Below are 23,006 nucleotides of genomic sequence, written 5' to 3' on the forward strand. Positions count from 1 at the left end.
AGATTTCTGGGCATTGAATTACAAGAGGATCTGTCCTGGAGTGTCAACACAAGGGGGCTTGTGAAGAAGGCGCAGTAGAGACTGTACTTTTTGAGAATACTAAGGAAAAACCATCTTCCGCAGAAACTGCTGCTTGCCTTCTATCACTGTGCCATTGAGAGCGTGCTCACTTATGGCTTATGTGTGTGGTACGGAAGCTGTACTGCCCAGGACAGGATGGGGTTGTGCAGGGTTGTTAAGGCAGCAGAGAGCATTGTTGGCTGCCCACTCTCCCCCTTAGAGCAGATTTATGCCACAAGGTGCCATAGGAAGGCACTGGACATAGTAGAAGATCCATCGCATCCTGGTCACTGTCTCTTTGAGCTCCTGCCGTCGGGACGGAGATACAGGACGATGAAGACAAGAACGAGTCGTCTTAAGAACAGCTTCTTCTCCAGAGCGATCTCGGCCCTGAATGGGAAGCCCGGACTTTGAAAGTCATCGAATCTCCCTTGCTGTATTGTTTAATTAGTGTTTTTATGGAGCAGTCAAGTAATTTCGTTGTCCCCGAAGGGGGCAATGACAATAAAGATATTATTATTATTATTATTATTATTATTATTATTATTATTATTATTATTATTATTATTATTATTATTTTATTATTTATTATTATTAAGCAGGGTCCGGTCTGGTTTCAAGTTGATCCTCGCGGGCCGCGCACAACCGCGCTGCCCCTGTTCTGTCATGGGACCGTCCCCAGCTCAGCTTCCAGCAGAGACACCTCTGCCGGCATCGGGGAGCAGGAGGCCGGAGCAGCCGCTCGCAGGAGCGCCGTGGCCTCGCTCGCCCGGCGATCGCGGGGCGAGGGGCTCGAAGCAGCGGCTGCCTCTTGGCCCCTCGGGGCGCCCTCCGTCCCCGGCCAGTTCCCTCTCCCGGAGCCCCAGGGCGCCGCGCTCGGGGAGCGGGCGAAGCCTGTCAGGCGGGCGACGCGGGGCGGAGGGCGGCCGCGCGGCCTCGGCCGGCTCCTCCCCGCTCCCTCCCCTGGTTTCCGCTGGCAGCCGAGGAGAGGCGAGGCGGAGCCGCCGCGAGCGGAGCGCAGCCCTTCCCCGCCGCTGCCCGGGTTCGCTTCCGACGGCGCAGCCAAGACGGTGAGTGCGGCGCGGCGTCGCGCGGGTCCCGCCGCCGCTTCCCGGGGGTCGGCGGGCGAGGCTGGGCCGGGCGAGGGCCGGGCAGGCCTGCCTGCCTGCAGGGGAAGCCGGACTCGAGGGCGCCGGAGCCGGACAAAGGGGAGGCGGCCCCGCGGTCCCGGCGCGTTTGGAAAGGAGGGTCGCCCCGGCTGCTCCGGGAGGGCGGCGAGGCGCCGGGATGCGCGCAGCCGAGGAAGCGGAGGGGCGGAGCGGACCGCCCTCCCGGGGGCGCGCCGGGGAAGGAATGCGCGGCTTGGGCGCCCAGATGGGGCGCAGCGACTACAAGGCCCACCATCCCCGGCCCTCGGGACCAGCGGCGAGGGATGACGGGAGTTGTAGTCGCCACGCATCTGGGGCCGGAGGGGGAGAAGCGAGAGAGCGCCCGTGGCCCGGAGCGAGGCGGCTGGCGAGGGATGGAGAGAGCGCCTGAGGGAAAGTCCGGGCAGACGGGCGAGGGAGACGGCGCTCCTGGAGCACAACGGCGCCCAAGTTGGAGGTAGGAGGCTGGGCGACGAGGCGGCTTCAGGGAAGCCTCTCGCCCCCTTTCTCGGGGGGCTGAAGTTGGGCCACAGCTCCGAAACGGAGCGGACAAAGTGGGAAGCAGGCAGGGGGAGAAGCGGACAAGGGGCGTGGAAACCAGCCCGGTCGAGGACCCTGGAAGGCAAGAGGAAAGTGTGCTCTTTGAGATCAAAGGAAAGCGGGGGGACAGGGGCTGTCAACCCTTGAAAAGGTGCCCTTGCAATGAATCCCAAAATGTCCTCTTTGAAAAGCTCTTTCCCAAACCATCCCACCTCCCTAGCACAGAGATAGACCACACATTTGAGAAGTCATAAAATGGCTTACCTACACGGAACTCTTCAAAGTTCAGATTCATGTGCTTTTTCCGTGCAGAAGTCAGAAAAGATGCACAGGCAGTCAAAACTTTGCTTAGTGACAAAAGGTGCAAGTTTCTGAACTATTGGTACAGAGGAACACTTGTTTCAGACTCCGTTCTGGACTGAAACAAAAGTGGCTGGTTAAAGCCATTCTCAGATCTCCTTACATACCAAAATTCACTTGAAGAGTGAGAGATAACAAAGGCTTGGTGAGCCGGTGGGAAGTGATGGCACAGGCTAAGCCTGGCAGGACAGCTTACTCCGTGGTTTAAACACCTTCATACACTAATTAGATTCAAACCTGCTAGGTTTATATGAGGCTGGAACCCTACGCCTGATATACATAGGGTGCTTCTTGGCTAATGCTTCCTGGTTGTTTTGTTCATTTTAATCCCTGTTTACTGCGCTTCACAGGAAGTGCATATTTGAAGGGGAGTCCTTTGGCCTCATAAAGAAAGGGAATGCAAGCAGCAACTGATTTAGCCTTGTCCAGTGCTATTTTTCTAGAAAAAGAGGTGCCAGAACTCACCATGAATGCCTCCCTCGTTCTCTTAGAATGGCAATGGCACCCACCTGAGAGATGCCGGAACTGAGTTCTGCTGAATTCTGGCTGGGAAAAAGCCCTGTGCTTGTCCATGTATGTGCGTAACCACACATGAGCACATCTGCCTGAACCTGGAAGTGACCTGAAAAGTCACAGAAAGGGGCAGAACACGATGGGGCAACCTTTCACGTGCCCCACCGATGCTCACGGGGGTCTGGAACGTAACCCCGATGCAAATTGGTTGCTGCCTGTATGGGCTTCTTGTTCCTCTCCTGCAGGAGTTCAGAGAAGTGTATGAACCTCAATAACATGTTGGTTATGGAAAGCGGCATAAAATCGAGTGTATTCTTTTAATGCTTGTTGAAGTCAGGTGAATGATAGAAATGCGCAGTCAACCATTCTTTATCAGAATGTAGCTTTGCAACACCTGGGAGAAATTTGTGAGTAAAATAGCAGAACTAGTGACATAGATGAGGGCTCACCACACAGTTACAATGAGTTATCTTTGTCTACAAACAAACAGTGTTTGGTCAATGTTAATAATAGGCTCCTAAACATGCAAGGATATTTTCTGCCTTAAAAGTTAGAAAGGTAGATTGCCAAGGGACATTCATTTTCAAGCAATTTGCCCAGGAGAATGAAGAAATTATTGATAAAAAGGCATGGGACAGAAATGTAATAAATAGACTATTCACAGGTCTTTATTTTTAAATAAATGTACCACATATATTCTAATAATATGTGGCATATATTCTACCTAGAAAAGTGTGGCTGTATTTATAAAGAAATTTTCCTCATGGGTGTTTGTACTAACGTAATTGTCTCAGGGAAAAAGAAATATGTGCAAATTATGAGTGATCTCGTTCTTAGTGCTTTAAATGCTGCAAACTTTTTGCCCCATTGTCCACCTAGGAAAATGGCTGAATTCATTCCATATATACTGTTGGGATAGAGACTCTCACAACTTGTAACTCTTCCTATGGCCCCAATTCACCCTGTGTTGTTTTCAAATCCTTCCAGGGTCTGAGATAAGTCTCATAGTATTAATTAAATACTAAACAGTCTTGGAAACGTTAAGAAATGTTTCCAGTCAGCAAACATGTCCTAGTTTCCCTCTTGATTCATATATGAACTTGGAAAATCCACTTGCTCAACTGGACTTTTCTTCTGTGTAGACATGCGTGTGATGGCGCTGTTAGCTGTTCTAAACAGTTAGAAGTAACCCCAAAGTGGAAAATATTGGGGGATTAAATGAGGAGCAGGAGAACTATGTAAACCACCTTGAGCTCCATGGAGAAAAATGTGAGATATAATGCCATGGTACAATTTTAATTGGGTTTCCCCCCCAACTGTGATACACAAAGGCACATAAAGAAATTCATAACCATGGTTGAGAGAAGAGTCTTTAATTGCTAGCCCTTCACTGATTTTAATTGGTCAAAAGCCAAATGAAAACAATATCCCCCCCCCCCATGTTGATACCTCTTTACAAGAGAACCATACAAGGCTTTGCAGGTGAACAGTCCTATCTCTCAGCCCTCCCACTTGAAGCAGCAGGGGTTGCTAGAACTTGGACTATAACTGTATTGGAGCATGTGAAGGAATAGATGGGTCCTCCTTTATTCACCAAGTAACTCTAAGAAGTCTTGCATAGCTCTCCAACTATGCAAAATTGTTTTTCTCAACTGTTTTGTTTTAAGGCAGCTGCATATTCTGCAACCAGGGCTGTCTTAAGCATATGCGGCACCGGGGTGCAAAGATTCACCCAGCACCTCCCGGTTGCCCAGTCCCTGGCGTGCAGGAGCTAGCCTGCCACCTCAGCGTCTCGCTGGCTCGGTTGCCCCCGAACTCGCGGCGCAGAGTCGCCTGCAGCAGAAGAGCCTGCCGTGACGCTCCGACCAATGGGCGGGCTCTTCCCCAGACTCAACTCTTGGGCCCCAGACTCTCGGCCTGGCGCCCCTGAGAGCCCAGCCCCCGGATGCCCCGCACCCCTAGTGCCTATGGATAAGATGGCCCTGTCTGCAACCAATACACACAGCCAGTTCAAGTTAATTTCACAACTTTATCCAGTCTCAGGACAAGGAAAAAAATTTGAGGGAGAAATGAGCCGCTTCCAAACATAGATTACAGTATTTTTCTCTCCATAACACTCACATTTTTCCTCCTAGAAAGTAAGGGGAAATGTCTGTGCGTGTTATGGAGCGAATGCCTACGGATGGTGGGGGGATCTGCTGCAGTCGTGAGCAGAGGATCCATAGTTCCCCTTCCTTCCCTCCTCCATGGCTCACTTTGAAACAGCAAAGCGGGAGAGGAGCCGCTGAGTGAGGAGGAGAGAGGGACAGATAGCCTGCTTCTTTAAAGGAGCAAAGCGGAAGAGGAGAGGAGCCTTCTCCCCTTATTAGCAGCATCCTTCTTCTTCATTATTAGCAGCATCCTTCTCCACCCACCCCACGTGTTCTTCTTCTCTTATACCCCTCTTCTGCATTATTAGCAGCATCCTTCTCCACACACCCCATGCGTGCTCCTTGTCCCTTGAGTGCTTTTCCTTCCTTCCCCACTTAAAACGTGGTTACAAAGCACAGATCCACATGGATCCTCAGGATTTTTGCACTGGGTCACCCCAAATTCACCATCAGATCACATAGCATGCCCATGGCTACAGCTTGCACCAAAAAAATCATGCACCCACTGTTGCCTGGGGCCGCAGTGGTGCAAAAACGTGGTTACAAAGCATGGATCCACATGGATCCTCAGGATTTTTGCATTGGGCTACTCCAAACTCACCGTCAGATCACATGTCTGTGGCCACAGCATGAACCAAAAAAATCATACATCCACTGTTTCGTTTAGAATATTTTTTTCTTGTTTTCCTCCTCTAAAAACTACGTGCGTGTTATGGTCTGGTGCGTGTTATAGAGCGAAAAATACGGTACATTCACACAATGCTGATAACCTGATGATGCAGAGTTTTCTTACGATATTAAATGCATAGTTTGCTATCGCATGTTATCTTTTTACAATTGCATACCCTCCAATATCCCAGTGATAAACTGCAGGGCGCGAGCCCAACATCTCCCCCATCAAATTTTCCCCTTGAAGGGGCAGATTTGTGTTTTTCTCTCTGACACACACACGCCCCGCCAGCATACACGCCCCGCCAGCCCATTTTCTCCCTTTCCCTCTACACCTACATTTGCAAGATTGCTAACCCCTGCGCCAAGTCCCCTTTGCCAGCACTACCCGCCTTATCACCCACTCCCCTTTGCCAGCTGCCAAGGACCCCCTTGGCTCCAGCCCTGTCTACCTCCTACATTCCTTTTTAAAAAGGATTTTTTTAAAAAAGGGGAAAAAAGGTGCTTTGAGCTACCACAGGCTTTTTCCGGTGCATTCCTATACATGCCTACTGAAGTCCTGCTGTGCTCTCTGTATGACCTGTTTTGCTATGGCTTGTTACAACTCTCCCAATATCACAAATTGCAAAAAGAACAAAATGAATTCTCTACGCAAAGTTGTTCACAAATTGATAAAAATACAGGTTTGGGCAAACTACCCCCTCTAATTGTGTAAAAGAGGTTTGATTTGATTTCTACATTTGTTAGAGCGAAACTGCAGCCACAGCTCTTCTCAACTGCTTTTCCACTTGATTCCTTTTGTGCACAGCATTTATTCCTTCTTCAGATAAATCCCCCATCTTGTCTTCATTTGCTTTACAAAGCAAGGTGTCAACAATCCTCAGTGGAAAGAAAGCCCTCGTCCCCATAGATTGGCTGGCACCAGATGACCAGCCAGATGGTGGAGATGTCAGTTGCCAAATCTGGCGACAATTAACAATTGCTATTAAAAACGTTATATTAAAAATGTGTCACTGATATGAATTGTGTATTGGCTCATGTGATTTGGGAGGGGGGAAGATTACGATCATTGGTAAAATGTGCGACTGAATTGTTAAATGTATTAGCGTTAATGATACACACAATTTGTTTTTTGCTTTGTACTCTTGGGGGCTGGGAGGCACCTGGTGTGGCTGTAACAGTATGTTTCTGTATCTACAAATGGCTTCATATCTGCCTGTTGTCATCCAATGCTCCTTCCCTCCAGCTTTTCCCTCAGTTAAATCATCCTTTGTCTTAGAAGCCCCCTGCCCCTGGGAAGTCCTTTCCCGTTCTTGTGTGTCCTCAGACGCCATACTGTTCTCCTTGGAATTCTCCAGGAGATTGCTCCACACTTCTGTCCTAAGCTTACTCAGCCTCACAACTGCCTCCACTTGGATATCTTCCGTCTTAAATAAATACAAGCTTGGTGTTTTTGATTCGAGGGAAACTTTTTCTGTTTTAAATCCCATTGCTGAGGGGCAGATCCCAAGGGCAGACTATGAAGCCTACCTTCAGTTACTGCCAACATAGTCTTAGTTTCTTTTGTGGAAGCCAGTCAACATTTTGTAATCCTTTGGGCTGGTAAAATTAAAATTTGACTCTTGATTCTTCATTGCAGGGGGTTGGACTAGATGACTCTTGGGGTCCCTTCCAACTCTACAGGTCCTATGATTCTGTGATTCTATGATTCACATGACTTGTGACCTCACGTCCATTGAACTAATCCATTTCACTATTTGGACATCTTTCTCGTGGTGCTTTTAGCCGCCTTGTTTTACGTGCAACGGAAGCGGTACTGAAGTCCCACATGGAATCATACGGGCAGTACAGGAGCGCAGTGTCAATCCGAGCTCTTAAAGCTAGCAGCCTGCCAACAAGTTGTTACTTTGAGGTGATGCAACTAAAAACACGCTTTCTAGCACTGTAATATATCACACCAAGGCTGTGTTTGCCAGGCACTGCATTGACAATGAGTTAATCTTGGACAATGGGCCTCAATACACATTGGCAGAATTGCAAATGTTCGGAGAAGAAGTTCATTCAGTTGACCATTAGCATGTATTAACCACAGCCCAACAGTCTAGCTGAAATATATGTGGACATAATCAAACCGGTGCCAGGAAATCTTGACTTACATATTTTTCAGAATACAGTGGTACCTCGGGTTACATACACTTCAGGTTACATATGCTTCAGGTTACATATGCTTCGGGTTACACACTCTGCTAACGCAGAAATAGTGCTTCAGGTTAAGAACTTGGCTTCAGAATAAGAACAGAAATCAGGCTCTGGCAGCGCGGCAGCAGCAGGAGGCCCCATTAGCTAAAGTGGTCTTTAGGTTAAGAACATTTTCAGGTTAAGAACGGACCTCCGGAACGAATTAAGTACTTAACCTGAGGTACCACTGTATACCACTGGAATCAGTGTTCTGAGCTGCCCAGATGCAGAGACAACTACAAATTCTTGAGAGTAGACCTACACATAAAGTCCATTCCTGTCAGAGAACAGAAGGGATAGAGGGGACCTAGAACCAGCTTATGGTGAGCGTATTTATGGAGAGATTTCACAAAGGCCTTGCATACCTGCAGTGACGTAGCGTGGGTTGTCAGCACCCGGGGCAAGGCAAGTAATTTGCGCCCCCTAACCCGTGGATTTGCGCCCCCTAACCCTAACCCCCAGATGTTGCGCCTGGTGCGGCTGGCCCCCCCTGCACCCCCCACGCTACGCCACTGCATACCTGGGTGAATTGGACAAAGAACCAATACAAACAGCACATGCAGTGTACAAAGCCAGCCAAAGATGCTTTGCCACCTGAGGCAAAACAGAGAAGGGTATTCCCTTGCTGCTGCCACTATCATGCTATCATACTCTGCTGCCTGTGCTTTTTGTGATGATAGCTGACTGCAGAAAAATATAAAAATATATGAAATGTTGCCCTTTATATGCCTGTCCCCAACTGACTTTCTGTTCTTCCTCAACCTGGACTTTCCAGTTCAAAGCCTGGAGCTTGAGCAGGATGTGACCCACCAGTTAGATTCAGCTCTCTACTTGTGGCCAATATGCTATGGTCTTGATAGAAGGACTCTGCCTGTAAGCCACAGAGGCGGCAGGCCTATCAAGAGAGTGGGCCATGGATTCAGAAAGAGGTGATCTTAGCATTCAATACAATTTCAAATTTGTATGTAAAATTTGATTAATTGTCAAATACTTCTCATTTAAAAAACCAACAATCTGGTTTAACTGGATTGGTTCACCACAACATCAGATTATTAAAGGGATTTTTGCAACTATAGGAGAATTAAAATGCTGTGCATTGTTTATAGTCTGGTGCCATTTTCTATGAAAATCCCAGTCAGCACATTTTCTTGGCAAATCTGCATGTGTTTTTAGTTATGCTTCCTGCTTTTATATTTCTGTGAGTGTTTCCTTTGATAGCGACTGAGAACAGTGGATTGACTAAATGCCTTACATTAGTATTTTAACAATAGATGTTTGTCCAGGGACAGTGGCTTAGAGTTGGCTGGTACCAGCCATCTACAACCAGTGGATGTGGGGGTCAGGTTCAGGGAACCCAGCCAGTGCAAATAAGCCCGTTTGTTGGGGCTTCTATTGCTTTCCCAACTGAGAAACTGCTGAATGTAATTTAGGAATAATTATGTGAACATGGGGAGAGGCCAGAGGGAAAAGTGGTTAAGTTAGCAAAATCTGTGTACGTGGGTGTCTCTTTTTTGTTTAGGAAGGAAGAGTTATCATCATCATGATCCTGTGTCCTAATTCTGATTCAAGTCTTTGCATACGGTAACTTACGTATCGAAAATAGGAAGAGTTATGATAACCCTGAGATTTGCAGAAGTACAAAAACAGTATTTAGAAGAAGCAGGAGCATTAAGGGGCGGGGGCTGAAAGCAGGGGCGAAGGAAGGCGTCATGACACCCAGGGTGGGTGTTGCTGCGTAAGGCGCATGTGCGGCTTTGCTACCGCATGCGCCATACGTAGCGATGCCACAAATGCGCTGTATAGCCACCGGTGCCACTCCAGCGCTGTACGGATAGTGCCGGGATCCTCTCAAACCCAGCCCCGTCCATACAGCGCTGGAGTGGTGCCAGCAGTAAACAGCTATTCAGCGCCTGTGCGCCGTCGCTATGTACAGTGCATGCATGCGATGCTGCACATACACTGTACTTAGCAGTTTGCTGCTGGTGCTGGGATCCTCTGCTTGCGGCTGCAGCCGTGAATGGAGGATCCTCCACATGCAGCTGCGGCGGTGCAATGGCTGCTCGTGCTGCCACGAACCCCCATGGGGTGACTTCTTGTCACCCCCGCAGACATGGAACCTGGGGTGTAACGCCGCCCCCTCCCCCGTTGCAACACCACTGGCTGAAAGTCCCCATAGAAATCAGTGGAGATGAACTAGGCACACCAATGTTCATCCCTGTCTTTCCCAACACAGCCTAAAGAGAACTGTGCATGTTCAGTGGCCATGACGGACTGGTGCCTGAGGGTGGGGTGTGGGAACAGAACAGAACAGGAGAGGGGGAATGGAGGGACTGGAGCCATGAGAAGGGCTCTCCCCGTAATGTTTGGTTGCTGGTTGGTTGTTTCTTCTGTTTCTGGTTCAAATCCAGTGTTGGAAACTCAAGATATAGAAACTATGTTCCAAATGGCACATTAAACTATGGTTGCGGTCGCCAAAGCAGAATGTCTAGTTGCCATTTTTGGGCAAGATGACTCTAGAGTCTTATTTTTCAAATGATGGACTGAATGTCATGGACTGGCTGAATGCAAAGGAGTGGGGGAGGCACTAGCTGGAGAACCCCTAAGGGAATCCCCAGGGGAAGAAGGCTCAGAGTCAGGGGCTTAGTGGTGGGAAGACAAGGAATGGTCATGAGGAGAAGAGGGGAAAGACTGGGAAAAGGAGCTGAAGAGGTAACAGGGTTTGGTGAGCAGGAAGAGGCGGTGGAAGAGAGAAGGGGGACCCAGAGATGAGGCAGGCTGCTGAAGAAGCCAGAAGTCTCTCCCTCTTGCTGCAACTTGCTCCCTTCCACTTGGTCTTCCAGAACCAGAAGCGGAATGAAGAAGGCAGAGCAATGGCAGAAAAGGAGTCTCAGATTGCTTGGGAAGGACCTGAGGTAGACCTGGGAAGCTGTGGGGAGGCGGGGACCTTTGGTCCTTGCAAGGTCTACCAGGAAGAGGGGCTGCGCTCACTAGGCCTGAGCTGTTTCGTTTCTTTGAATAAGAAGTTATTGCTGACCCGCACCGTACTTTCACCTTGACAACATATTCCTGCAGGACAGATATTTCATGTATTCACTGCATGTACAGGCAACTTGGTGGGATGCGGGGGGTTGTGTTCCTGGTTATCTTGTGCATTGGCATCCACCCCAGCCCCACCTCACCTTCTTCCAGGGCCAAAAATGGAGTGTGCGTTGGCAGCCACACACCAATCAAATATGCGCAGAATGGTTGCCCCCTGTATTTCCCTCCAAGGAGTTCAAGTTGGCAGACATAGTTCCCTGTCTCCCCATTTTATCCTCACAACAACCCTGTGAGATAGGGCAGGCTGAGAGTGAGTGTGGCCCAAGGGTGCTCTGTGAGCTGTATGGCTTAGTAGGGATTCAAACTCTTGTCTCCCAGGTCCTAGTGTGGCACTCTAACCACTACACTGCCAAGACAGTGATTGCATCCTGATATATATCATACATATGTGGATTGATGTCTAATGTGTATGCAAGAGAATTCTGTATTGGTGTATGAATCTCCTGGCTACGTGGAGACATACTGCAGTCTGCTTCGTAAGGATGCTAAGACCTTGACTCTGCTGTTATAGCAAGTGAATCTTGTGGGGGTGTCCAGAGCACAGTCTATTCCTGTTGTTTTGGATGAGTTTCAGTTGGTAAGGCTAGAGGATGTGGAGAAGGTGCTTGAATTGGTCAGGGTGACCACTTGCGGTCTAGACCCCAGCCCCTCTTGGCTGATAAAAACCAGCAAGGAGGGAACAGCGGACTGGGCCAGGGAGGTGATCAATGCCTCTTACAAGAGGGGGTGGTCCCTGCCTGTTTGAAGGAGGCAGTGGTAAAACCGCTCCTTAATAACCTTCCCTGGATTCAGAAAACTTAACTAACTACTGACCAGTTGCTAATCTCCCTTTCCTGAGCAAGATTCTGGAATGAGTGGTCACAGACCAGATCCAGGCACTTTTGGAAGAAACTGATTTTCTGGATCCATTTCAATTGGGGCTTATGCTGGGTTTTGGCACAGAAACTGCTTTGGTCGCCCTGTATGATGACCTCTGTCGCGAGAGAGACAAGGGAAACATGTCCCTGTTAATTCTCCTTGACCTCTCAGCGGCTTTTGATACCATTGACCAGGCGTCCTCAACCTCGGCCCTCCAGATGTTTTGAGACTACAATTACCATCATCCCTGACCACTGATCCTGCTAGCTAGGGATCATGGGAGTTGTAGGCCAAAAAACATATGGATAGCCAAGGTTGAGGAAGCCTACCATTGACCATGGTATCCTTCTGGAGCAGCTGTCTGAGTTGGGGTGGGTGGAACTGCTTTGTGGTGGTTCTGGTCCTACTTGGATGGTTGCTCCCAGAAGGCGATGCTTGGGGAGTGCTTTTCAGCCCCATGGAGCATTCACTGTGGAGTTCCTCAGGACTCAATTTTATTCCCTGCTACTTAACATCTAGGGACATGGGTGGCGCTGTGGGTTAAACCACAGAACCTAGGACTTGCCAATCAGAAGGTCGGTGGTTCGAATCCCCGCGACGGGGTGAACTCCCGTTGCTTGGTCCCTGCTCCTGCCAACCTAGCAGTTCGAAAGCACGTCAAAGTGCAAGTAGATAAATAGGTACCGCTCCGGTGGGAAGGTAAACGGCATTTCCGTGTGCTGCTTTGGTTTGCCAAAAGTGGCTTAGTCATGCTGGCCACATGACCCGGAAGCCGTACGCCACCTCCCTTGGCCAATAAAGTGAGATGAGCGCCACAGCCCCAGAGTCAGTCACGACTGGACCTAATGGTCAGGGGTCCCTTTACCTTACTTAACATTTACATGAAACCGCTGGGTGGGGTTATCTGGAGGGTTGGAGTATGTTGTCAGCAGTATGCTGATGACACTCAGCTCTATTTCTCCTTTACATCTGCAGGTGAGGCAATGGAAGTCCTGGACCAGTGTCTTGCCTTGGTAATGAACTGGGTGACAAACAAACTGAAGCTCAATCCAGATAAGACTGAGGCACTGTTAGTGGGTGGTTCCCTGGACCAGATGGCTGGGAGGTCACCTGCTCTTGATGGGGTTACACTTCCTCTGAAGGAGCAGATTCGTAGCTTGGGGGTACTCCTGGATCCTCTGCTGTCACTCAAGGCTCAGGTGGCCTCAGTGACCCAGAGTGTCTTCAGTCAGTTTCGGCTGGTGGCCCAGCTATGCCCCTGTCTGGTCAGGGATAGCCTAACTACTGTTGTCTACGCTCTGGTAACTTCAAGGTTAGATTGCTGCAATGTGCTTTACGTAGGGCTGCCTCTGAAGACGGTTCGGAAACTTCAGCTATTGCAGAATTCAGCCGCCAGGTTGCTCACCGGAGCAAGATGGTTTGAGCATATCACACCGATCCTGGTCCAACTGCACTGGCTACCAATTACAGTGGTGCCCCGCAAGACGAATGCCTCGCAAGATGGAAAACCCGCTAGACGAAAGGGTTTTCCGTTTTGGAGGTGCTTCGCAAAACAAATTTCCTATGGGCTTGCTTCGCAAGACGAAAATGTCTTGCGAGTTCCTGTGGGGTTTTTTCCTCCCCCCCTTTCCCCAAGCCGCTAAGACGCTTAACAGCTGATCCGCTAAGCCGCTAAACCGCTTATCAGCTGATCCGCTAAGCTGCTAATAGCGCTAATCTGCTAAGCCGCTAATGGGCTTGCTTCGCAAGACGAAAAAACCGCAAGACGAAGAGACTCGTGGAACGGATTCTTTTCGTCTTGCGAGGCACCACTGTAGTTTCCAGGCCCAATTCAAAGTGCTGGTTTTTACCTATAAAGCCTTAATCGGCTCAGGACTGCAATACCTCAAGGACCACCTCTTTCCATATGAACCTACCCAGACGCTGAGATCATCTTCTGAGGCCCTTCTTTGTGTGTCTCCTCCTTGAGAGCTTCGGAAGGTGGCAACACGAGAACAGGCCTTCTCTGCAGTGGCTCCCCATCTGTGGAATGTTCTCCCCAGGGAAGTTGGCCTGGCGCCTTCATCATACACCTTTAGGTGCCAGGCAAAAGCATTCCTTTTTAACCAGGCCTTTGGTTGATTTGATTGACATCCTATGTCCTTTTAAAATGTGGGTTTTTTTGGGGGGAGGGGGTGTTATTGGGTTGAGAGCCAGTGTGGTGTAGTGGTTAAGAGCGGTAGTCACGTAATCTGGGGAACCGGGTTCGTGTCTCTGCTCCTTCACATGCAGCTGCTGGGTGACCTTGGGCCAGTCACACTTCTTTGAAGTCTCTCAGCCCCACTCACCTCACAGAGTGTTTGTTGTGGGGGAGGAAGGGAAAGGAGAATGTTAGCTGCTTTGAGACTCCTGAAGGGGAGTGAAAGGCGGGATATCAAATCCAAACTCTTGTTGTTGTTGTTGTTGTTTTTCTTTTGATGATATATATTGTGGTTTTATATTTTGATGTTATTCTGTGAATCACCCTGAGACCTCCGGGTATAGGGTGGTATATAAATTATAATATAATATAATATAATATAATATAATATAATATAATATAATATAATATAATATAATATAATATAATATAATATAATATAATATAATATAATATAATATAATATAATATAATATAATATAGTATAATATAATATATTATATTATATTATATTATATTATATTATATTATATTATATTATATTATATTATATTATATTATATTATATTATATTATATTATATTATATTATATTATATTATATTATATTTGCAGTGGTGTGTGTCCCATCCCCACTTAGATTCAATGTACTTCATAGGCATGGCTTTCTTTGAATGGATTTATGAGGATAGGAGACAGTTAACAGAGAGGTTCTGATAAACAAGGTTTGATGAGCTTTTCCTGCCTTGTTGTTTAAATCTAAAATTATACATGGCATTTCCTTTGCCCTTGAACTCTTGGAAGTTGATAAACGAATGTATGGATAAAAATGTATCATGAGCCAGACTTAACTAGAATATGTTTAAGAAAAAGTACGGTATGAATAAATAAATTAGTTTGGGAGGAACATAATTACTATGTCTGGTAATTATGACCAAGTGTATAATTACCACTTCAGCTTATATATGCTTGTTGGTGTCTGTTGCTTGCTTAAATGCTTAGTAGCTTTTCGCCACTAGATGGTGCTTACAACACTTCGTTAACTCATAAAGCAGAGGTTTTCAACCTTTCTGGGTCCATGGCTCCCTTGACCAACTATGTACATTATTTCTGTGGCACCCCGTGGGGCTCAGGAGCCCAGTTATGTCACCCCTTGCCTGCAGACCTCGCAGTCTCTCACCCCTTTTTGAACACCCTCCCTTGTAGAGGGTTCCCTCCACCTCCTTGCTCCTCTCCTCTCCTTGGGAGTCCTCTGGGCAGCCCTGCTGCCGCCCCTGGTCTCTGAGCTGCACCCCCCTGCCCCAAAGAGAGGTGCCTCCTCACACTCCCCCAAAGGGGCCTAGGAAGCACCCCCTGGCCAGCCCCAGAGGCATCATTCATGTGGGGAGTTTGTAGCCAGGGCTGCTGCAACGAACATTAATGCACTTCTTCAAAATGAGAGCCATGATTTGCATAAAAACGATCTATCTTACAAATGAGCCAATTTCACTGTTTCTCAAGTTTCAACCTAACTTACATTCAAAGAGTTGTACGAGTAAAATGCTGGCACGAATCACAAGGAAGGAGAGATACAACTAGCAAATTAATAAAGATAAAAATATCTCTTCCTCTTTGTAATTCATACCAGCATTTTAGATGGTCCCTATTCTTAGGTGGTCCCTATTTTCCCGTTGCTCGGTCCCTGCTCCTGCCAACCTAGCAGTTCGAAAGCACGTCAAAGTGCAAGTAGATAAATAGGTACCGCTCCAGCGGGAAGGTAAACGGTGTTTCCGTGAGCTGTTCTGGTTCGCCAGAAGTGGCTTAGTCATGCTGGCCACATGACCCAGAAGCTGTACGCCGGCTCCCTCGGCCAATAAAGCGAGATGAGTGCCGCAGCTCCAGAGTCGGCCACAACTGGACCTAATGGTCAGGGGTCCCTTTATCTTTTTATTCTTAGGATATCTTCAGTGCCCAATATATCATAGGAGAGCACTTTCAGAATGCTGGTTTCAGAGAATAAGACAAATTTGAAGTGAACAATATGACTTCTGCCAAAACAATTTTGAAAGCCGGGTGCCTAATGGAACCTGTGGAAAGGGTTTCTTACACCATCTTCATGAAGGGAATGGTGAGCTGTTGCCTTTGGAAATTTTGTGTTCCATAATGGAGGATGCTTTGCCTACATCACTTATGAATTATATCTGCCGGCATACTTTGTGCAAATCACTAGCCTTGCAGGGGAACATCCTGGTGTCTGGGAAGCATTCAAGGATGGCAGCTTTTCTGGTCAGATCTCTTGCAATTATCCGCCTGTGTCAGTCCCCATAGATCAAGGCACTGAAGTTATGGTAAACAAGGGCATTTAGACTTCGGGGGGCACAGCATCCTTCTGCCTTAAGTCTTGTACAGTTGGAAGGCAATACAGCAGGGGGCGGCAAGACTTACCGGGCATCGGCCAAATCACTCCCGCAGAGACTGTCCATGGGCCAGACTGGCGCAGCGTGACGCTGGAAATCGCATCTGTGCATGTTCGTGGTGCTGGAAATCGCTTCTGCGCATTCCCAGATGCCGAAAATCATTCCTGTGCAGAAGCAATTTCCAGCACCATGGACATGTGCAGACGCAATTTCTGGAGCTGCAGAAGAGAGTCGCCGTGCTGCGCCAGTTTAGTGCAGTGCGCGGGGACTCGCCGAGCAGGTGGTTCAGTTCGGGGGTGGCTCATGGGCCGGTTAAGCGACCCTCATGGGCAGCTATGGGCCTTAGGTTGCCGACCTCTGCAATACAGCATCTCAGAACTTGGGAGTGCTTTCCTTGAACAATCGTGAAATATGATGCAAGGTAGCAAAAATGTATCTCATCACTGCAGACTTGTGTGCATGGCTTGCTACATGTGTAAAACGGATGCTATCTCATAAGGCAATACTATCTGCTGTGTGTCTTATGGGAAGCAGCAGCAGATGCTCCTCAGGACATTGATTGATACCTTTGCCATTGGGAGGGCTTCCACAAGGTCAGGGGTCTGCAACCTTTAAGACAAAAAGAGCCACTTGGACCCGTTTCCGAAGAAAAAAAAACCTGGGAGCCGCAAAACTCGTCATTATAAAAATAACTTTTTTGCCCCTTTTTTATTATTATTTCTTTGTTTGACCCCTCAGAATTACTCCTCCTCATAGAAATAAACGTTAAATTAACAAGTTACCTTTTTGTGTGTGTGTGTGTGTGTGTGTGTTCTTCACTCCCCTTCAAAACAGTGACCAGCGTACATGCTCCCTTTCAATGCAGTGACCAGCGTACATGCCCCTTAAAAGGTAGCGGGCGGGCGGGCGGGAAGGTGACTTCAGGACGGTGCGTGACTAACGCACACACCGCCCCCATGCTACGTCACAGCCAGTACAGCGCCCGCCTTAGTGGGGAGTGTTGGGGCGCACAATGCGCCTCCTCCCCTCGCTAGTATCCGCCCCGGAGCCATGGCAAAGGTGTAAAAGAGCCACATGCGGCTCCGGAGCCGTGGGTTGCAGACCCCTGCACAAGGTGGAGGGCTGCTTATAGGCTCTGGGAAAGTCATGCAAGGGCTCTAGCATGTTGCCAGAGCCCTCCCACTGCATTCCCAAAGCTGGGTAAGCAAAGCTCTGGCCTTTGGGAAGGAGGTACAAAGGCTCTGGCAGCATCCCAGAGCCCTCACACCTCCTTCCCAAACCGCTGTGTGTTTGTGTGTGGAAATAAATGGAGAGCATTTCTTTATTCCAGGCACCCCACCTGTGTGAGTATAACAAGTCTAAGCTGCAAATTACCAGTACTGTTTAAGGTTTTATTAGGGGGAAAGAATGATGTAAGCCTGCAGTTTTAATTTAGAAATAAGAGTGCTTCTGCTATCATATATTTGAGGAAACCCAATGCTTTTTTTGTAGAAAAAAAATGGTGCTGGTACTTAGGACCCTCCCTCCCAGAGCTGGGCAGAAGCTTCCCAGGCTTGGGCGCGGGGGTGGGGTGGGGTGGGGCGTGCTGGTACTGCCGACTGGCTTGCCCTGCCAGGAAAAAAAGCACTGAGGAAACCTATGCTAAAGGAACTTATTTTGATGTATTCTGTATCTTCTTCCATGTAAACAGAAGTGGCATTTTAGTTCAACGGGCCTTCTATAACCTAAGGTTACCAGACGTCCCCATTTCCCAGGGACAGTCCCCTGATTTACAAATCAGTCCCCGTACAAAATCCATTGAAATTGAAAAGTTTCCCTGGATTCATTGAAAAAAATCTGGTAACCTTACTGTAAACTGCACCATAGCTTGTGTTGGTGTGTCTGTGTGGAATATTTTGAGTTCCACAGTAATGTAGCTTTAAGTCTTTAAGTTTAGTGGTTGGGAACCTGTGGCCCCCCAGATACTGTTGGACTATCGCTCTCGCCCACCCTGAGCATTGTTGATACTGGGTTGGGTTAATGGGAGCTGGTGTCAGTGTTCAGCCTAATAGGCCATTTTGTTCCAAAGTATATCTTGCTCCTGGGAAGAAGCACTGGAAACATTCTGATCTTCATTAGCATCCTCTCTCTGACTTGATCCCCAGGGGAGCAACATCTGGTGCAGCCTCTTGTGATCTATAAATCCTGCTACATCACCAAGCAGCATAATACTACATTTTTATGAAACTTTCCCCCCTTTCTTTTTTCGTTTTTGAAAGCAGGCCGTGAGAGGAAGGGATGACAATGCTTTTACTAGTTTCACATCATAATGTCACTCATTAAAAAAGCATTGCTATCTAAAGTACTTTTTATGCTGAGATCAGCTTGAGTTATCATTAGCTTCTTTTCCAGCAGTCAGGGTTTTAGCTTTCGTTTTGATGTTGAATCAGTACGAAATCTGATTAGTAAGTATGCATACATGGTGACACATTGTACTCCAGGGAGCTCAATGATGGAATTTAGGTACAATGGTACACAAATTATTCACACACATACTCTTGATCTTCCCTCCTGCTGACCTAAAAGTAAGTGTGTGTGTGTGTGTGTGTGTGTGTGTGTGTGTCCTACCCTCCCTCTCTCATACACGCATACATATCTTGTGACTCTCAAATTTCACCCTAGGTTGAAATCCTTCAGCTAGCTCGGGGAGGGGGAGGTGTCACAGACTTTATAGTGAGACGTTTCTATACATGAAGATATGTGTATGTGCTTCCCTGAAAATGAAGGTGGCTCTAGTGTGAGGTAATTAAAGGCAGGAGAACTGGAGACCCACAGTTGACCCACAAGCCACAAATTACTGAAAAATACTCCTGCACAAGTGCAACTGAAATGAACAGGAGCTGTGCATGAATATGTTGTTGTTGTTTAGTCGTTTAGTCGTGTCCGACTCTTCGTGACCCCATGGGCCAGAGCACGCCAGGCACTCCTGTCTTCCACTGCCTCCCGCAGTTTGGTCAAACTCATTGTTACCACCTTTGAGAACCATCTCGTCCTGTGTCGTCCCCTTCTCCTTGTGCCCTCCATCTTTCCCAACATCAGGGTCTTTTCCAGGGAGTCTTCTCTTCTCATGAGGTGGCCAAAGTATTGGAGCCTCAGCTTCAGGATTTGTCCTTCCAGTGAGCACTCAGGGCCGATTTCCTTCAGAATGGATAGGTTTGATCTTCTTGCAGTCCATGGAAGTCCTTGCAATAATATAGCAATTACTATTCGTTTCAATAAGGCTTGCACCAGAGAACTTCACTGGATTGTACCCATGCCAATGAGTGTTGGCAGGGAGTGCTATTAGCATTCTCCGCCTCCAGCACCAAAAGGTCTTTGTCTTTCCTTGCCCGTCTGCACTATACATTTAAAGGGGCACCATGCCAATCTAACTGTCACAGCTCCACCAAAGGAATCTTGGGAACTGTAGTTTGCTGCAGGTGCTGGGAGAGACTCTGATTGCCCTCACAGAGCTACAGTTCTCAGAGCAGTGTAACAGTTAGTCCCTCTTCCACTTCTCGCTTGGAGTCTCCCTGTTTCATGCACATGGGTGCTGTTGCCACTGCATCTGCGTTGGGAAATCTGTAACGACACCGATATGGGAGTTTGCCGTTCTTGCCTCAGTATGTTTGCATGTGGACCGAGACACGAGAGTCGGGGCTTGGGCACAGACTTGGGGACGTGGGACTGGGGGACGCTGCTTCACACTGTGGGGTGTTCCTCTGCTGCTGCCACCAGCCCTCCTTGCAAGAGATGGGTGTGGGCGGGGGTCCCCGACTTTTCTGGAGTGCCCTTGTGGTTGTACTTTGGGCCCTCTTCCCTGTGAGAAGATTTGGTGCTGCTTCTCACCTCCTGCTGGTGGTTCCTGTAGGAGAGAGAAGCTTGGGGGAGAACTGTTAGCGTTATTTGCATTGTTTGCAAAATTTCCTCCCAGAGTGCCTAAAGGCAGTGCTTCCAGTGTTCCTGGAAACAGGGGTTGTCTACCTCTCAAGCCCCACAGCTGACACATGTCGGGTTGCACATGCATGCTGTTGTCCTGTTGTCTCCAGACATTCTCAACTGAGAACAATCTGTCAGCCTGCTGGGTCACTGAGGCATATGGAAGTTAGCAAATTCCCCCTTTCTCCTCCCCTTCTCCTTTGGTAGTGAGGTGGGATGGAGGGAAGTGAGAGGGAGCCTCCCCTCCCCCAAGGGAGCACATCTTCAAGGCCAATTTCCCCTTCGCTATAAAGGTAAAGGGTAAATGGACCCCTGACCATTAGGTCCAGTTGTGACTGACTCGGGTTGCAGCGCTCATCTCGCTTTATTGGCTGAGGGAGCCGGCGTACAGCTTCCCGGCCATGTGGCCAGCATGACTAAGCCGTTTCTGGCGAACCAGAGCAGCTCACGGAAGCGCCGTTTACCTTCCTGCTGGAGCGGTACCTATTTATCTGCTTGCACTTTGACGTGCTTTGGAACTGCTAGGTTGGCAGGAACTGGGACCAAACAATGGGAGCTCACCCCGTTGCAGGGATTCAAACCACGACCTTCTGATCGGCAAGCCCTAGGCTCTGTGGTTTAACCCACAGCGCCACCCACGTCCCACCCCCCTTCGCTATAGGGTCCATTTAATTTGTGAGCAGGGAGTGCTCCTTCTCAGTGCAGTGGACTGGGATAGGGGAGCTGGCTTTAGGGAAGCATTGGCCCATGAGCTCAGTTCCCCATGTTGAAGGAGGGTGGCAGTGACTGTCCCTATAGACAGCCGAACCGAGAGACATGCCTCAGCTCCATCGCCTGGACTGTGAAGCAAGGACTTGCAATGGCTGTCTCTAGACCCAACTCATTGGTACTGGGAAGCCTGGGTGGGGAATGGGCAGGGAAGGTAGAAAGACAAAAAGCCATACTTGTTATTTTATCTTGGTCTTGTCAATTGACTGGCAGGATTTTAAAGAAGAATTCTAGACTATGATATATCTATATCTATATCTTTATATCTACCTCCTACTTTTTTGTAACTAAAATTAACTGTTGAGGAATGGTATATGACTTCCTAGGCAGTTACACAATGCTTCATGAAATTAGGACAGCTACAGCTTAAATGAAAACGAAGAAGAAAAAGAATCAGGTTTCAAGGAAGAAATTCTTCATGTACATGATTATGCCATCTTCCCTTCTCAGAAACCAGACTTCTAAATTGCAAGCACCTGGTGGCCTAATTAATGCCATATAAAAAGTCAAGAAACAGTTGGATCCCAGATATGGAGGTGGTGGATTCATGGATGAGCAGAATGATCTCTTGTAAGACTAGCCCTCAGGGTCACCTGATGAAATGGGTCGGCAGTAGGGTAAACTAGTATTCAGAGGCTTCTGCCTCTGATACTGGAAGTAATATAGTCATCTGATTGATGGACTTCTCTTCCATATAAGTTCCCTTTCCTCCTCTTGGAGGAATTGCTCCAGCCCCTTGATAATTTTGGTTGCCCTTTTTGGCACCTCCTACAATGTCCTTTCTGAGGTGTGGTGACCAGAACTTTACACAGAATTCAAATTATGGTCCTGCAATAGGTTTGTATAGAGGAGGCATTCTGATATTGGCACTTTTATTTTCAATGCATTTTCTGATGATTCTTATCATGGAATTTGCCCTTTCACATTTGCCACACACTGTGTCAAAAATTTCATGGAGTTATCCATTATGACTCCAAAATCTCATTGCTGGTCATTCACTGCCAGTTCAGACCCCACTAATATATATGTGAAACTTTATATTTGCTTACATCAAACTACATTTGCCATTTTAATGTCATTTCCCCTGTTTTGTTCCCTTGCAATCCCTTTTTGTTTTTACCACCCTGAAGGTTGGGTGTCATCAACAAAGTTGGTGGTCTCACTGCTCACTCCTAACTCTGGGTCATTTATGAACAAGTTAATCACTAGTCTCAATCCAGATTCTTGGAGAAGGCTGCTCCTTACATCTTTCCATTGTGAAACCCATCAGTTTATTCCAGCAGTGAAGAACCTTCAGCCGGTGGGCTTATTTAGGTCTAACAGGGAACCCAATTTAACCCACAAGGCTGTTTTCCCCAAGCCATGCCAACCTGCCCCACACGTGGCAACAATATGTGACATCAAGTGCTGTGCAGGGAAAGATGCGGCTGCAGAGGAGCAATTGTGAACCTTATAATGTCCTCCTGATAGTTCCTTGGCAAGCAGGGCTTGTATTCAGTGATTTTCAATTTTGGCACCAAATGCAACCCCACTGGGATTTGTTCCCCTCAAGCTTCATAGTGGAGCCAGTCCCTGCCAAAAGTGGGGTTCGCAGCTAGTACTGGTCAGCTGATTGATGGTGGTTGCAAACTCTCTGCATTTGGCAGGGATCTTCCTTTAGCTGCACTCCTGGAATTTTTCTTTAAAGTTTGGTCACCTGATGTTGTGGTCATTTATATGGGACTCCCAGCAGTCTTCCATCCATGTACTTGATCACATCCTCACATTCTTCGTTTCAAGAATGCTACACTATAGCATTTTCTAGAAGCAAAAAAGATAGACAGACATGTGTCCTTGTTGTGTGGAGACAATAGGAGGAGAAGAAAGGATAGGAGCAACGGATGAGTCAAAAGCATGCACATCAGCTTTCTTTTGCCTGAGGATGAGTATTAAGGGTTTCATTGAATACACTGTTTGAAGGAATTCCAGGAATCAGGAGTAACAAGGGAGTATAAAATGAATTTGCCGCCAGAAATTTTTGAGGTTTTTTTTTTTAGCATGTTGTACCCACATTCCAAGCATGTGCTTCTGAC

General features: G+C 47.8%; 2 protein-coding genes across 3 annotated transcripts in view; one reads left to right on the forward strand and one right to left on the reverse strand.

Moving 5' to 3' along the window:
• Window positions 1–23,006, reverse strand: part of JAKMIP1 (janus kinase and microtubule interacting protein 1) — a 327,688-nt gene that overhangs the window by 30,901 nt on the left and 273,781 nt on the right. The gene's annotated exons all lie outside the window — the stretch shown is intronic.
• Window positions 1,011–23,006, forward strand: part of TSPAN9 (tetraspanin 9) — a 134,550-nt gene continuing 112,554 nt past the window's right edge. Inside the window, exon 1 of one of the 2 annotated variants that reach the window (XM_082238583.1) lies at window positions 1,011–1,130. The gene's annotated coding sequence lies outside the window, so the exon portion shown is untranslated. Of the gene's footprint in view, window positions 1,131–1,544; window positions 1,666–23,006 lie in introns of those variants that run through there. The other variant, XM_082238582.1, reaches the window with a different exon arrangement.

This window comes from Podarcis vaucheri (assembly GCF_965113315.1).
Source record: "Podarcis vaucheri genome assembly, chromosome: 9".
In the NCBI taxonomy this organism is placed as follows: Eukaryota; Metazoa; Chordata; class Lepidosauria; order Squamata; family Lacertidae; genus Podarcis; species Podarcis vaucheri.